Here is a 16,904-nt window from a genome sequence, read left to right on the forward strand (position 1 = left end):
TTGCACCACCCATGCACGTCTTTCCCTGTTCGGAAACGTGTTTAAATTACCGACGGCATCACGTATGCAGCTCTTGCCCATCTTGGATGAGAGGCCAGGAAAGAGCTGTTGAATTACTACAACCGCCCATGGCATGACGGAATTTCTCCTAAGCGATGGAAAATAAGTCGGCTTATACCACTACTTAAACCAGGAAAGTCACCTTTAGACCTGACATCATATCGCCCTATTGCCCTGGCAAGTTGCATATGGAAAGTAATGGAAAAGATTATCCTTAGACGCCTCGAATGGTGCCTTGAACGCCACAATATTGTTACGGGGAGGCAGACACAAGTAGTACATGCAAACGGACGTGCTCAGCAGAACAGAGGCGACTTTTGATTGGTCCGGGTTGGTCAATTACACGGGTCGGCCAAGTTGTACAGTAGCAGCGGAACAGTCGATGAGGGCGGAGTGGGCGGATAAAAAGTTAGGACCGAGGATGACGTCATTGGAAGAGTGGGCCAGGACGGTGAACAAAACAGAAGTTTGACGGCCGGCAACACTGACACGTGCGTTACAGAGGCCAGCTACGGGAGGCATACCACCATCGGCCACACGTACAACAGATGATGGGGCAGGGATCATAACTTTCTTCAACTGCTGACGGAGGTGAGAGCTCATAACAGAAATATAGGTGCCGGTATCAATCAAAGCTGTAACAGGTAGGCCATCCACTTCAACGTCGATCAGGTTCTGACTGGTAGGGAGCGTCAACGGAGAAATTTGAGGGCAGGTCGTAACAGCAGTGTCACCTCCAGGAGGTGCAGCCGTCAGTTTTCCGAAGGAAAACGCCGGGCGTCGGACGGGGACAGGGAAGTTGGAACGGCGTGGTGGAGGTGAACGAGAAGGTCAGTGTCGTGGTGGGGGCGAGCGGCTGTACTGGGCGGCGTTCCAAGTGTTCTCGGCAAATGTTTCTGGTTCAGCTTGGGATGGTACCTGGTGTTGACTTCGGGGTGGATAGCGGAAGCTGGAGAAGCTTGGTCGAGAAAGTGAGGGCCAAGGACTTCGGCAGTATTGTGAAATGTGTTCAACACGCCCACATCGGAAGCAAATAGGCTTATCGTCCGGCGTCCTCCACGCATTCGGATCGCGATATTCGGAGTAGGACAATGGCGTTGGATAGGGTTGAAGATGGCCGAAGGGTAAATGTCAGGGCTGTTGACAGAGCAGATGTTTTGAAAGCCCACGTTTGCCAGTTCTTGACGAACAACGGATTGTATAAGTGAAATGGTTGGTTAGGTGTATCATGGGGCTCCCTTCGCATGAAATTTGCGGGCGATGAGGCTTCGATTTCGCGTTGAACGATTCGTGTGATAGTCTCCGACGTGGAAGGCTGAGTCGTCATTCGAACGTCCTCACACGTTGGCATCGGCATTCAGTAAGAATATCGGTGACTGTCGAAGAGTCTTCAAACGCGATCAGCTGAAACACATCGTCCGCGATCCCTTTCAGCACATGCGCGACCTTATCGGCTTCTGTCATCTTGGCGTCAGCTTTTCGGCAAAGGGTAAGCACATCCTGAATGTACGTGAGGTACGACTCGGTAGAGGATCACACACGTGATGCAAGTTCTGTCTTGGCGGCACGCTGGCAGCCTGCAGGTTGGCGAAACTTCTCACATACGCTCCAGATTGTGATGACCTCTTCGTTGTTATCGAACCAGGCCTTCGCAGTTCCCTTCAGATAAAATAAGACGTTTGCCAGCATCAAGGTCGGGTCTCACCTGTAATCTGCGCTGACGCATTCATCGAGGTGAATCCACTCGTCGACGTCGTCGCCATCAGTGCCGGAAAAGGTCCCAGGGTCAGGGGGTGGAGCCAGGATGACGGCTGGCATGGCGGCCGCCGGTGACGCACTTTCACCACCCGTAGACATGCCGAGCGTGGCGACTTGGCGGACCAAGATTTACGGGGAGGCAGACACAACAGGAAAACGTATTTACACTATATTTACAAGGCGATGAAGCGCTGAATCATATGGGCGAGAGCGCGCCAGATCAAAAACGTCTTCTTCATCGACGCTCCTCTTGAGGAATAGTACCGTGACAATTTATACCCTGAGTCAATGGCAGGCTTTCGGCGAGGCAGGTCCTCAATAGACAATGTTATTGACCTGACAACGTACATACACCAACAAAAATGCCTCAAGCGCATATCAGTGGCGCTCTTTCTTGATGTGAAATAGGCGTTATAATGTCGCACATGAAGTGATCCTCGAGTGATTGGAGGCTGTTGGAATCGGTGGCCGTATGTTTCAGTGGATCCGAGACTATTTGACCAGAAGGTCCTTCTTTGTGCAGACCGAAAGTTGCCCCACTGCCAACTATTACACATACGGCCGCGTCCCATAGGGCGGGGTATTGAGCCCTATTCTCTTTAACCTAGCGGTGATTGACCTTGTTGAACTATTACCCAAGACAATTCACCTGTATATCTACGCTGACGTTATTTGTCTTTGGTCATCTGCGGTGACTCGTCTTCAAGTGCGCGCAAGAATTCAGCGGGCAGCCACCCTAACTTGTTCGTATCTCCGAAAACACGCCTTAGTATGGCCATCGAAAAATGTGCGCTCATCGCGTTTACGCGCAAGTCCATGACACCGTACCCTGTTTCTCTCAATGGCCAGGCTATTACATACCAGAAGTCCCACCGCTTCTTAGGTGTGATTATTGACAGGGACCTTTCATGGAGACCCCACTGCATCTACCTGAAGCGGAGACTAATTTAGGTTGTACATATAATGAAGTTCCTGTGCGGGAAAACCTGGGGCACGTCGGTATGGTCCATACTGCAGCTGTACAGAACACTGTTTCCGGGCTTTTTACGGTACAACTTGCCGGTTTTGGTGAGCACATGCAAAACAAATATTCGTACCCTCCAAAGTTTGCAAGGCCAGGCTTTACGGACATGTCTTAGACTACCATGAGGCGCCTCGACTCATGCAAGTATCATGTCTGCTAGAGACTACTTGGTTCCAACATACATCACGGTTGACAACCTCAGAGCACACATTCGACACCTGTGTCGCGTACCCAGTCAACACATTGCTGCTTTGCCGGCACAAAGATCTCAAGCCACGTTTTCAAAACTTGTTGCGACACATCAAGGCTGCCTTTCGTCGGGCTTTACACCAGCAGCAAGAGGTCTATGACAGCCACAAGTACACCTCACGATTCCGGGAATTACTAAGAAGGTCCGTCATTCCACAGTGGCTCTACGACAGTTGACATACATTGTCATAACTGAACGATGCATATGAACAAAGAACGCAGATTTAAACCGATGGATCTGCCTCAGCCACCAGCTGCACAGGCGCTTTTATCATCCCGGCCTTAGAACTCACAAGGAAGTTCAAAGTGTCCCACATAACGACCTCTACGGCAACAGAACTTGCCGCCCTACGTGCTGCCGTTAATTACATCGTAGAAGCACCCCCTTGAAAGTGGGTCATCTTTTGTGACTCAAGGGAGCCCTCCCGAGTCTGCAGTCGGCATTACGATGCAAGACCCATCAACAACTGTTGTTTGAGACCAGTTAGGTTCTCCATAATGCCCTCATGAACGGACATGACATCATGTTTCAATGGCTGCCGGGGCACTGTGGCATCGTCGGTAATGACCTTGCTGATGATGCCGCCCGGTCAGCACATAAGAAATACCTGACAGTCCTATACCCTTATCAAGGACAGACGCTGCGAGGGGTCTTCGTTTACTCGCTCAAACCAAGACTGGAGCTTCATGGAGCACCGCGATTTTCTCGAACTGTCGTGTCCACCGGCTGGATCCTACACTGAGGCTGCAGATTCCATCGAACTTCCCCCGCCGTGATGCAACTTTACTTTGCGGCCTCTGGTTAGGGGTGGCTTTTACGAAAGCGTACTCATTCTTTATGGGCGTGTCCAACACAAAAATCTGTGACTGGTGCAACTGTGAGGAGACGATCGAACACGTGTTGCGTTTCTGCCATCTTTATGACATCGAACACGTCATTCTTCGGAGTGTGTTAAAGCGATTAGACAGCAGACCGTTTTCAGAGACAAAGATTCTTGGACCAAGGCCCCACGCGTCGCAGGCTTACAAAGCGACGTGGGCATTGTTACAGTTCATGAAGTCGACTGGCCTCAGTGAGCAATTGTGAAGTGTTGGACAACCGCACGCGTTCATTCTGAGAGTACTTTTTCCCTCTCTCTCCTTTCTTTCTTTTCATCGCTTTAAACCCCTTCCCCTGTGTAGGGTAGCAAACCGGACGTGCGTCTGGTTAACCTCCCTGCCTTTCCTTTCTTCTTTTTCCTCCTCCTGTTTAAACTACGTGCCCATCAGTTCAGTATAGCGTACGAGCGCATGCAAGTAGAACGGGCCAGAACTCCTTTCGCACTATCATCCGTGCTTCAGGAAACGTTATATGCTGCACTCATGCATTTGCAACGCCTCTTGCTTGCTGGTATTCTTTGGTATTCTTTTCTTTTCTTCGTTTTGGCATTGAACCACCGACAGGACCACATGACACTTTATTTATTCATTTCATGCTGTAGACCACTACAGGGTGCACACGGCAGCTATGTACGTCATCGAACAAAACACCAAATGAAAGCACAATATAACCCACAAGAACAATATAGTACTAAGGTAAATAATATAGCAGGCAAAGTTCTCCAGATCCCCAATTTCCATGCATTCGTTGCATAACTGAGTAGAAGCTCGCCCACATTTATACGCCTATACTGGGGTGTATGGCGATCCATCGCGCTTAAATAAGCGATAATGGGTCGTAGGACTTAAGACAGGAGTCGTGGCCGGTGTCCGAAGCCGGCATCTCGCACTGCAATACTATGGTCAGCTGCTGACTATCCATTGTTTCGCGAAACGTGCAGACCGCTTTTGCATGGCAGCCGCAAGGTTTTCATTATCGATGCCGCCCGAGGTCCTGGCCAGTAGCCAAGCAGTCCTGGGAAGGCAGTTCTAGAACCTCCGCGCCGCGTCTGCCGCTGTGAAAGAGAGTTGAAAAAGAGAAAGAGCGGCGATCCGTATCATACAAGGGGGAGGGGGCAAGGCAGCAGTCTCCTGTCCGCGTCGGAACAGCCCCGCCAGAATCCCAAGAGGGCTTTTGAGAAAAAGGAGACGCGGAAAGAGGCGATAATAGCTCTGTGGAGGGCTCGGAGAACCGCCGGTGCGGGGACTGACCGAAGTGTCCACAAACCGAGACCTGTAAAAAAAAATAATACATAAAATATAGAACGCAGTGCAAAATAGTCGCTCCAGGTTACACGTGTCTGTCAAGGTCCCCCCGTGCCCTTTAGCCGCCGTGCACAATGACCTTGTATCGCCGTCAACGGCCCTTCGTGTTACTCACACGGGGGACAGACAGCAGTTCGTGCACAGCCCGCGAGTGATACGGAAACTGCACCAGCGCAGAGGTGTTTAACGACGGATGCAGAAGCCGCGGTGTATGTCTAAACCAAGCGCATTCATGTAAATGTGGGCTACTCGCACCTTAAAGACAGCGAATCTGTTTAAGGGAGTTCGCACGTCCTTCTGAACTTCTGGGGTACTCGTTTGCTACTGCCAGAAGTATATCAGCCTTTGCAAGCGCCCAACTATACCCGGTGCAACTATTTGGCAACGGCTCAGTCTTTTCAAGAGCTACAAGTGGCTGCGGTGGCTTAGCGGCAGTGTTGCACACGTTCTTCAAAAACAGGAACGAAAGCTCGTTCCTCGTTCCTTCCCAATATTGAAACGAGAGCCCGTTACAAGTTCCTTTAATGCGAAAAGAACGCGCTCCAGTTACACTTCGAACATTGGAACGGGTCGTTACAATAACGTTACATTTGATTTTTTTAAATTAATATATAGTGTCGGGTAACGCTGAGGTGAAATAAAGTAAGCAATGTGAAACTCACATCGAACTACGTATATTATAAGAATTTGAGCATCGCCAACACCAGATTACCTTGAGATAAAAAGAATCCGAAGAAACGCTCCTAGACGAATTTGTTCAGCGAGCACCGCAAATACTCCAGGCATGTCTAATGCCCCTGTCAAGCGGGCAAGTTAAGTGCACTTACGGGGAGTGCACTTCGGGACCTTGAGTACACTTTAGGCTACGCGGTTCTAAACCGGAAAACAGAGCGCACTCGCAGTAAAAAAAAAAAAAAAAATGGCGACAGACTACGAGCGCGTTTTGTGAAAATGTAGATTAAAAAGAAAAGTACTTCTAAAAAGTGATTGTCTTACGTTGTATATTAATTAAAACAAAGTCAATCTATGTTTTTTCAACAAAAAACAAAAATATTTTTTATTTAAGAGTGTGCCAAGTCAATGCCGGCCAAGAAAAATGCCTAGCCTAGTTTTCTGCCGTCCTCGACTGCGCATTCTTGGTATCCATTCCGTAACTCTAAGTGTACACCGGTTATCTATCCTACGCATTAGTACTTCTATGCTATGCGCGATACCCGAGGCATGTACCTGCGCGCCGCGCCGACATCACCGCACCGGCCCCGCTCTGTGCAGTATGCTTCCGCAGGGAAACCGGTTGTAGAACTCGCCGGCGTAGCTTCGCTGTAAGCACGAGTTTCCCCGCATGCCGTTAACGTGGTGAAATGTGGAGGACTCTAGTGACATACGGAGTGATCATTAAGTTTTCCCGAATTTTTAAATATCGCCTATGGCAGATAGCGTGAATCTTGTCCTTGAACAGGATTATTCGAAGATGCGGACATTACTGTCAGGACAAATCCAAACACATAATTGAACTACTTAAGAGGAAGCGTTAGCTCGGGCCCAACTCCGATGCCGCCTATTCAAATACACGTAATACGCATAAACACTTTTTTGAGATAACCACTGGGCCGATTTTAATGAAATTTGTTGTATTTGAGAGAGAATGTTAAATTCTAGTGACTGTTTGAAGTGAAATTTCGATTCATGCCATAACGTTTTTTAACCAAATTTTGAAAAACGGGTAAGTTTGAAAAAAAAAAAACATAGAAGCGCAAAGTTTACAAATTCGGAGCTCTTTACCTACAACAGATATCGAAGTTCTGTCAACTGCATCCATTAGAGCATTCAAAGCGGACAAATTTGATATGTCAATTTTTATCTTACGTGAAATCATTACATTGTTTACATGGGTTTTGCAAAAGCTCCACTGACAAACTAGTGGCGTACATGAGACCATAGATAATACACGGATTTAGTCTGCTTTAGATGTACTATTAGGTGCAATGGACAGAGTTGTTATATGATTTTTCATTGGTGAGTTACACAGTTGTAAACTTGATAGGTTCGTCTTTTAAAAATTTGCGATCTTTGTAAACTTTCATTGAAATATTAACAACCTAAACCAAAAATGGGCAACGAACAGTGACTAGATATTAACGCTTTATTTTAAATGCAACAAACCTCATCAGATTTGGTGCAGTGCTTGCCGAGAAAAACAATTTCTCCTTTCCCTTGTATTTAGATATCAGGCCCCGAAGTAAACCTTTATCTTAACCAAAGTTCAATAAATAGCTTCTTAATTAATAACTTTACGGCACATATTTCAATTTAAGAATTGTAGCCGGTGAGTTTGCAAGACGTATCCACTTGAAATGGATATCCAGGATGACACCAGGTTCGAGATATTTCCCAAATTGTGGGACGAAATGCGTGGCCATTTCAGTAACTTTTGTGCTTCAATGCAAAAAAGAGCATTTTGTTAAAAAAAGCTAGATAACCAACAGTGCATTCTTACGGCGTGTTTCATGGCGTGTATCTACAGACTAGTGTCATTCTGGAAATTCAATCCTAGTCGATACGCCTTGCAAGCTCACCGGCTACGATTCATACGTTCCATTATCTGCCGTAAAGTAATTCACTAAGAAGTTAATTAGCGAATTTTTTAGTTGAATACATGCTTCGATTTCACGTACAAGAACTGTCCGCCTCTCTAAATAATCCTGCTCAAGGACTACGATTATGTTATCTGCAACCCACAATTTTTAAAAAGCCCGGAAAATCTTAAAGATGATCACACCGTATTTCATATTTCCTGTGAAAAGACATTTAAGAAGAAAATACATTATCGGGCTTTGGGACAAGGGACGTGCCATCTTCACTTCTCCGTTGCTGATGTGAATGTCCACCGCTTACTCAACGGCAATCTCTTCTGACTTCAGTGTGAGACAACATAAATACGTTTGTCATTTTCAGCGATGATTAGATTAAGCTATGTAGCCATACTGCTTCTTAGGCCGCGCTCTATTGTGGTAAACTTGACAAGCGACCATATTTCCAGATATATACTTTCACATACGGAAGAACTACATTGAAGCTACATACAGAACATTGGGACTGATGTGTTGTTTAATGTTTCGCATTGTTCTTGTAGGCTATTGTCAATCACTGAAGTAAGCATCGCCGTGCGATACACCTAGCTTACGCTGAGACTGCTTAAAAAAACATGTTTATAAAGAAATCACTCAGGCAGTCTAAGCTCCTGTACTTTCCTTATAACAAGAACAACCAGTGGGCTTGATTTTTGTTAGTCACAACCGTATAAGGCCAAACGACAATGAAACCAAAGTACAAGGGAAGCTAACTGTGATCTTTAATTGAAATGTTAATCGGGAAGAGGGACATGAAAGTGCGCGAAAAGAAACCAAGAGTTAACCAAGAGTAAACCAAGCTTTCGCTTTGAATATCCAGGGTCATCTGCAAACCGAAGGTTGCTGAGATATTCGCTGAGGATCAACGGCGAATATCTCAGCGACCTTCGGTTTGCAGATGACATTGTCCTATTCAGCAACAACGCAGACGAATTACAACAAATGATTGAGGACCTTAATCGAGAAAGTGTAAGAATTGGGTTGAAGATGAATATGCAGAGGACAAAGATAATTTTCAATAGCCTGGCAAGGGAACAAGAATTCAGAATCGCCAGTCAGGCTCTAGAGACTGTAAAGGAGTACGTTTATCTAGGTCAATTACTCACAGGGGACCCTGATCACGAGAAAGAAATTCACAGAAGAATAAAATTGGAATAAAATGCTACGAAGTGAATCACTCTCTGACCAATTACGGGCAGTCCAGAAGGCCCGCGATGTGGCTGAAGGGCTCGGCCTGACAGTCCCAACGTGGGAGCGGCCCGCGTCAACCCAGGGTTGACCTTCAGGACTCAATAAAGTTCTCCGTACCATACCATAAAATTGGGTTGGAGTGCATACGGCAGGCATTACCAAATCCTGACTGGGAGCTTACCACTGTCGTTGAAAAGAAAAGTGTACAATCATTGCATTCTACCGGTGCTATCATATGGGGCAGAAACTTGGAGGCTAACAAAGAAGCTCGAGAACAAGTGAAGGACCGCACAAAGAGCAATGGAACAAAAGATCTTTGGACTAACGTTAAGAGACAGGAAGAGAGCGGTGTGGATCAGAGAGCAAACGGGGATAGCCGATATTCTAGTTGACATTAAGTGGAAGAAATGGAGTTGGGCAGGCCATGTAATGCGTAGGATGGATAACCGGTGGACCATTAGGGTTACAGAATGGATACCAAGAGAGGGGAAGCGCAGTCGAGGTCGGCAGAAAACCAGATGGGATGATGAAGTTAGGAAATTTGCAGGCGCAAGTTGGAATCTGCTAGCGCAAGACAGGGGTAATTGGAGATCGCAGGGAGTGGCCTTCGTCCTGTAGTGGACATACAATATAGGCTGATGATGATGATGATGATGATGATGATGATGATGATCCAGGGTTAGCTGGGCTAAGCCGCAGCAATTTTTTCTGAAGACCCCGAGTCGCCGGCGCAAGCGCGCATGGCCGTCCTGTCTAGCCACGTGCGACTCGGCTCGCTTCGAGAACGCCCTGTCGCATCGTGAGAAAACCCATCACCGCATAGAAAGGCCTCGACGAGAACAGCGACGTGGCGCACGGTGCAACCTCTTCCGAGACAACAACGAAACAGAAAACACGGCTGGCGGCGCAACAACCACCGCCACCGGATGCGGAGGGGAGGGGCTTAGGGGTGTGCACGGCGAGGTGAGCGGACAAGCGGTCACGCAGGACACGCGCCTCGTCCGGGTCACGCGCCACCGCGTCCTTCCTTCCGCACTCGCCCTCTCTCACAATTCACCTTCGCGGCTGTGGCAGCATCCTCCGGGAAAGGGAAGCTACTGAGAGGGGAGGACACGCGGTCACGCGGCTCCTGTGGCGGACGGCCACGGGGACGAAAAGACACGAAGAAAGAAACCGTCGGCAGCTGCAGGGCGCTGCACTCTCGACCGAGAAGCAAAGTACACCCGCCAACTCTTTCCCGTTCTCAGGCTCAGATTTGTTTTCTTTTCTCTTCTTTCTCCCTTTCATTTTCTTTATTTCTGTACCGAAACCAAATCTTCCCCTTCCTCTTCTCACTCTTCGTGTATCTGCGCTCTCGAGTACGAACAGCGGAGAAACGACGGACCCTCGCGCGACTCTGTGGCAACCTCGCGTATGCTAACTACTGCAGAACTCGCATTTACAGAAAGCAAAAGCTTTCTGTAAATGCCAGCCCTGCAGAATTGTTCCTAAGAGAAAATTCCATTCAATCTTGTGATAGACGTACTTTTAGGGAATGAGACCGCCCAATAACAGAGAACACGAACGAAAGGCTTTCTGAGTTTGTCCCCAGGTACGCAAGGTCAGGTCGATGCACGTACTTTACTGGCTTCGGTAAGAGTCAGTTCTATCACCGCTCGTATACAAAGTCAGCAAAGTGCCTGTGTTGACCTCAAGTCACTCGAGCGCAATTGGGTTGTTCGCTGGTGTGGCAATGCGATCGGCTCAAGGCATTCCGAAATAGCGATCTAAGGCGATGACGTCGTTCGAGGAATGGGACAGGCCACGGGGTAAATTTAGGCGAGTGACTCACTATGGAGCTTTGCATATGAAGCTTCTATAGTAAGCCATAGTTAGCTCGGTCTTCCTCTCCCTCACCCGCTACCTCGAACAGGTTTGCCGCCATTATTTAAGTACTAAAGCGAGTAGCTTTCGTTGGCTCTATCGTCCGTTCCCGTGATCGGTGGTTGGCGGTCGGAAGGTCCTTGTCGGAGGATGGGCTGCAACGCGGGCTGGTTACCTAAAGCCACCTGTCATAGATCTTTGAGACCCACGTGCTGTACCCCATGCTACCGCCAGAGACTGCTGGTTAGCGGCCCTCTTCGCGAAATTGCGCGATGAAACAACAGAACGCTACCTAAATATGCACATTGCAACGAATATGCAAAGTACACCATTCCTATAATAAAGCGAATGGCTTTCTTGAAGCGTTAGGCTTTTCGCTTACATCGACAGTTATCCTCGATTAATTCTGCACAAATGTTATTCTCTCTGAGGGCGCGGTCTACCCTCCTCACCATGTCCCTCTTCTATTTCGCACACTGACTGCCTCTTGCGAAGCATCGCATCGTTTGCTGGCTCTTCAATAAAAAGAAAATATAATCGGTGGTGGGCTTCAAACCAGCATGCTCCAGCGCGACAAGTGGAATGTTGTATTGTTGAACAGAAAAAAAATGACGCGATGAAAAGTGGACGGTACACACGTCCCCTTTCGCACAGTGCAGCGTCTGTATACGGTCCACTTCATTTCTCGCTGTCCTTTTCTCCGCTCAAAAATACAACATAGTGAGGTCACTGCTCTCCTCTCCTAGTGGTAGCTAAGGCTTTGAGACGATTGACTCGTGCGTCAGGTAGCATAGCAGCAATTTGCTTATAAATGCGCGCAGCAGCACCGCGCATGCCAGTTTACTCCGTGGCTCCAAAGCGAGAATTTAGTGCTGCTGACGAGGAGGCGCAGAAAAAAGGCGCGGCCGGCCGAGCAAGTGTAATGACGCTTTCATCAAAGCCATCGGCCTCGTTATGAAGCCGTTGCAGTCGTCGTCATGGCATCGCGACCGCGCCTTCGTCTCAGTCTTTTATTACGATAGCAATTATATGGACACTCCAGGCGCATTTCTGCCGTCGCAGTCAAGTTCCGTATAAAGTCCAAGGGCGATAAAATAGTCGCCGTGCGCCGTATGCTGTATGTTCGAGTGAAAGCGTGCGAGGCTGAGCCGGTGATCGCGGCTCAATCTCGCGCACGCAAAGGAGGGAAACGGGAAGGAAGCGCGCCGTCTTCCGTCGCACGCAACGCTCCGGGGAAGGGGAAGGAAGGGGGCGCGCTTCTACTCCGCGCGCTCGCCCGGGCCGCTTTATCTTGAAAGCCATCTGCGCCGGGGACACAGGTCCGCCGTGCACTGTGTTTTCGCGGCTTACTTCGCGTTGATGCGAGACGCAGCACGAAGGCCAATCAGCTGGCTGCTGCGGCCGCGCTTACTCACTCGAGTGTTTTGACAGCGAGTTTCTGCGGTCATCGAGTGAGATGTGTTCATGTTTGCTTGTGCACGCGTGACACCATGCTTGTTCATTTAGTTTGTATGCCTGCGTTTACAAGTTTATACGGCCGATAAAACTACAATCCTTACTTCGTATATAGCTGTCCACTAGTTTGCTATAGCAATCGATGCTTCGCCTTTCGCACAAAACTGTGACTTTTTTTCTGTGCACTCACGGTGGTGGCACACACAGAATTTTTCTTTATAAACCGTTGGGTGTCCGGCTGTAGGTGACCGAACCACTGAGCTACCGCACCCAAGTCGGATGCATTGCCCACTGGGCCACGACTGTGGTTCTTCGGCAAACTTGGTCCGGAGTTCAAACTCCGAAAGGTGACGATTTTTTTAGGAGCGAAGCTCCTTATAGCGGCACCCGTTCCGTCCCCGTCGTCGTAGTAGTAGTGTGTAACCAGTCTGGTTAAAAAAATGAGAAAAAAAATTCCGAAGTTGTGTCCGTAGCGCGGAATCGAACCAGGGACCCCTCGCTTCCTAGCCTCACGTACTTTCACAACCATTTTAACAAAATAATCATGCACAGATCGGCCTTTAACATCACAGTGTCCATATGCCAACAGAGAACGCCAGACTACATGCAGCCCGAGTAAGAAGATAACGTCCATCTGTTCAAAATCGCGTTCAGGCGGCAGAAAACGAATGCCATGTGGATTGAGGGGTAGGTCTATCTTTAAAGTTCTCTGTAACATATCCCAAAAGAATATAGCATTATTACAGTCAATAAAAACATGTTCAATAGTTTCAGCTTTGTTGCACAGAAAGCATCTGCTACCCCACGGCACATAAATGCCTTTTTAACACGAAAGTGTTCTATGCCGGGGTCCACCAAGACTTCACTGACGTATTTCCGTCACGGAAATACGTCACACGAACATACACGAACATAATACAAAGAAAGAAACCAGAAGAAAAAGTTCCACAAACATGCAAAATTTGGAAATCGAACCCACGACCTCTCGGTCCGCGACGATAGATCGCCGAGCGTTTAACCCATTGCGCCACAAACGCATTTGCAGAGAGCTACACAGACGCGCCTTATATATCTAACACTCCTCCGTGTACCCGCGCTCTTGCTCGGGGCGGTGCCGCCGCCTACGAGCAGAAAAGAGAAGTACTGCATTATGACACTAACGCGCACCGACAGTGAACGCTTCGGTGGTCTCAGCACTACGACGCCTCGATGCCAGCATTCGAAGGGACGCTGGCATCAAGAAGCACTACCAACGCCACTTAGGTGGCGTTCACCGTACTCAGCACAGCGGAGCGTGGCCTCCGCAATTAGCTCTGAAAATGTTTCTGAAGTTGATCGCGGAGGCTGCAATTACGACGCGCTGTACGCGCTGATTTGACTCGGTAGCCCACTACGCCACGAAGCGCACATAGACACACGCACCACGATGGCAATAAATACCCAACATTAACGAAAGGCCGCGTTTCTAGCGCGTTTCTAACGCGTTTGTGCTAGCGCGTTACGGCCCGTGTAAGAAGCTGGTGTAAGACGCTGTGGCCTTTCCGCCTTACCTTCAACGCGTTTCGAACGCGCTGCCCAAGGCGGTGGCAAGTCAAGTTCAAGTCGAGGAGCGTTTATGAATACGGGGGTATACTCTCTCAGCAGTCATGTGATGGCGTCGGCAAACGCGGTGCACGTTCCGGCATGTGTAAATGGCTGCGTAAGACGCTGTGGCCGCTCCCCCTTACTAGAGAGTACTGCACGTTTCTAACGCGTTTGTGCTAGCGTCCCCTTAAGCGGGAGATCCGATTATTCCCTCCGGAGCTTCGCCCACTCATCATCATTCACCCCGTGGATATGCTGTGATTTTTTCGTTATCTTTGAAGCTTTCTTTTTGCGAAACTCGTATGTGCTTTCTTCGGTGGTTCGTGCCGCAATTGAGGGGGTGGGAAGTTTACTTTTTTATCAAAAATCTGTGAAACTGAGGTGTGCATTGCAGCTAGGACAGTTTTGTTCACTCAGTAAGGCGGCCGCTTGAAAGCGCACTACTGTTTTTCAATTAAAGGGACACTAAAGAGAAACGGGAAGTTCAGCTGGAACAAAAGAGGGACCTTCAGGAATGCATTCAGTTTTTGTTGGGTGCAAAAATATGAGTTATCAGCGGAGGAATTCGTAAACAAAGACCAAATATCTCTTCCTCAATTTCTCTCACCCCAGATTTGGCGCTGAAGCAGTGTCGTCACAGATTCCATTGCTCTCAGCAAATCAGAATGCGCCATGATACGTCACCGCTTGCGTAAACGGCCGAGGCGCTGGCTGCATCATGGCTGCATGGCCGCTGCGTTTGCGTTCGCCGCGATGGATAACGCTGCTGCCGCTGCACCTTGCAACGAAGAGCTCGTCAGGGAAGCAGGACTGCATTTCAGCGATATTCAGTGAAACGGAGCGCGAAATGATCCTCCGTGCTCGAGCGGTAGGTGCTTCCGCGTGCGATGGCGGTGAGCCGCCGGCCGCGCCGTCGGAAAGCAGAGCTTCGTTTTCGTCTACGGAATAGCGTCTGTCCGGTCCGCCAGGCGACGACTTTCCCGACAGAACAAGTGTAGAAAGTTGCGCACGTACTCGGTATGGTTATTTCGTGGCTTTATTTAATGACATTCAGCACTCACCGAGCCGCCAGTTTGCTGCTGTAGGGGCACCGGTAAGGGGGTTTAATGAAGGCGGCATTGAGGGAACAGCTGCTCGAGAAAGGACTGGCCTCTGGGGCACGCCAGGATACTTTCCGAGGGCAGGATTATACACATAATCCGAGGGCGAGAAATGCAGAGAGCACACCATCGGTTTCTCTGGCTCTTTTGCCGTTTTATCATCGGCAGAGCACCGAGCCATTGCGAACGCCGGGGAGCCGGGGCTCACCGCGTGGCACCACATAAAAGGACACAATCGAGTCAACACTGCCACTGCCCCTGAGCAAGCGCCTTGGGTCATTTATACAGCCCTCAACACTACACACACGATGTATTTTCTGGCTGTTTCCCGCGAAGTCAACGTTTTTCGAGCCACGCAACACGCAACCAAACACTGTAGAGCGGAACAGGCGCGCGTGATGATGCATGGACCAAAAACGAAACTACGAAACTATCATGACCGGATGTATCAACATGTCATTTTTTTTTCTGATTTAATTTTGCGCTGAACTTGTACTTCCTCGCTTGAAACGGTTTAAAAACTTGGCAAATGCTGTTTATGTACGTTTAAGGTGTATTTCATTTTGCGTTTTATTAACAGCAATAAATCGCTCTCGACCAACCGCGACCGGCCTGCGTTTGTAATCTCCGACGTCACAAGCGTGTAGTGCGGGAAATTCGAAGGGGCGTCAGCACCTATCCTTCAGTTTTTCGCTATTTTCTCGCTTTTTAAACATCTGTTTGCCGTAAGAATGGTATGACTGTGATTGTGATAGGATAATCTACCATTAAAGCTCAACTTCCGGTTTCTCTTTAGTGTCCCTTTAAGGTCTATTTCGAACAAACGTTCAGGTAGCATTCTTACGTCCAGAAACCGCGGCGTGAAAGCTCAAGAACAAAAAACATCGGAAACGAGCGCCATTTGAAGAGCGCCACCTGCCAAATGAAAATATCGGGTCACGTATTACAGCGACAATCACAACCTTAAAGAACAACAAATACGGGGAAATGTGATGCGAGTAGCGCGAGCGGTGCTTAGCATAACCGACAAGATGAACGACTGATGCCCGAGAACCCTATAAACGAATAATAAATTGGGGAGGGGGGGGGGGGGTTACCCTTATTCAAGGGAGCCAACGAAGGCACGCTTACACATATGGCGCATTTTTTCGTTTACGACAAGCTTCAATTACTACTCGGTCTACACGGTGTCGTAACTTAGCTGCACATTACTTCACGTGGCCGGGTTCGTCATTTTGTCCAGCCCCATGTCGTCAGGCGCTACCCGCACCGCCGAATGTGTGTTTCTGTCTTCCTGTATATCTTCCGCCGTCACCTTGGCCCCGCAACCCTCGTGCCCTGCGAGCGCAGCGGTCGCCCACAAACCTGCCCGGTTTGGACAGACCGGGCTGCTTGCAGGTTGCTGGCCCGACCCCGCGTAGTCGCAACGGGCATTCCAGTGGCGCCGCCGGCGGGTCGGTCGCGTTCCACCGGCGAGTGAGCGACCCAGAAACCGAGACCTTGCATCACCGACGAGGGAGAGGAGGGGGACGGCTGAATCGGCGCTAAAGGGGTACGCGCAGAGTCGGAACGTCTGAGCTGTGGGATCGAACAGCCAAGCTTGCCATGCCATTAGATGGTTCCTTGGATGGTGGATTTAACCTCTATGTACGGCTCGCAGTGCGGGTATTTGATGTGCCCGCAGGGTTTGACGGGACTAAAGTTGCACGTTAGGCTTTTTGGTATAACATGATGGAGGCAAAAGGCGTAGCGCAACAGAAACAGGACAAAAGAAGTGCACAGACAAGAGAAAGAAAGGATGCATAG

General features: G+C 48.9%; 1 protein-coding gene across 1 annotated transcript in view; it reads left to right on the forward strand.

Annotated features, from left to right (window-relative positions):
• The first annotated feature begins 428 nt into the window (after positions 1 to 428).
• The window catches only part of LOC119431773 (chorion peroxidase), a 162,439-nt gene continuing 145,963 nt past the window's right edge, over positions 429 to 16,904 (forward strand). The window contains exon 1 of the mRNA XM_049657393.1: positions 429 to 651. The gene's annotated coding sequence lies outside the window, so the exon portion shown is untranslated. The remainder of the gene's footprint in view (positions 652 to 16,904) is intronic.

Source organism: Dermacentor silvarum, chromosome 10 (assembly GCF_013339745.2).
Source record: "Dermacentor silvarum isolate Dsil-2018 chromosome 10, BIME_Dsil_1.4, whole genome shotgun sequence".
Classification (NCBI taxonomy): domain Eukaryota; kingdom Metazoa; phylum Arthropoda; class Arachnida; order Ixodida; family Ixodidae; genus Dermacentor; species Dermacentor silvarum.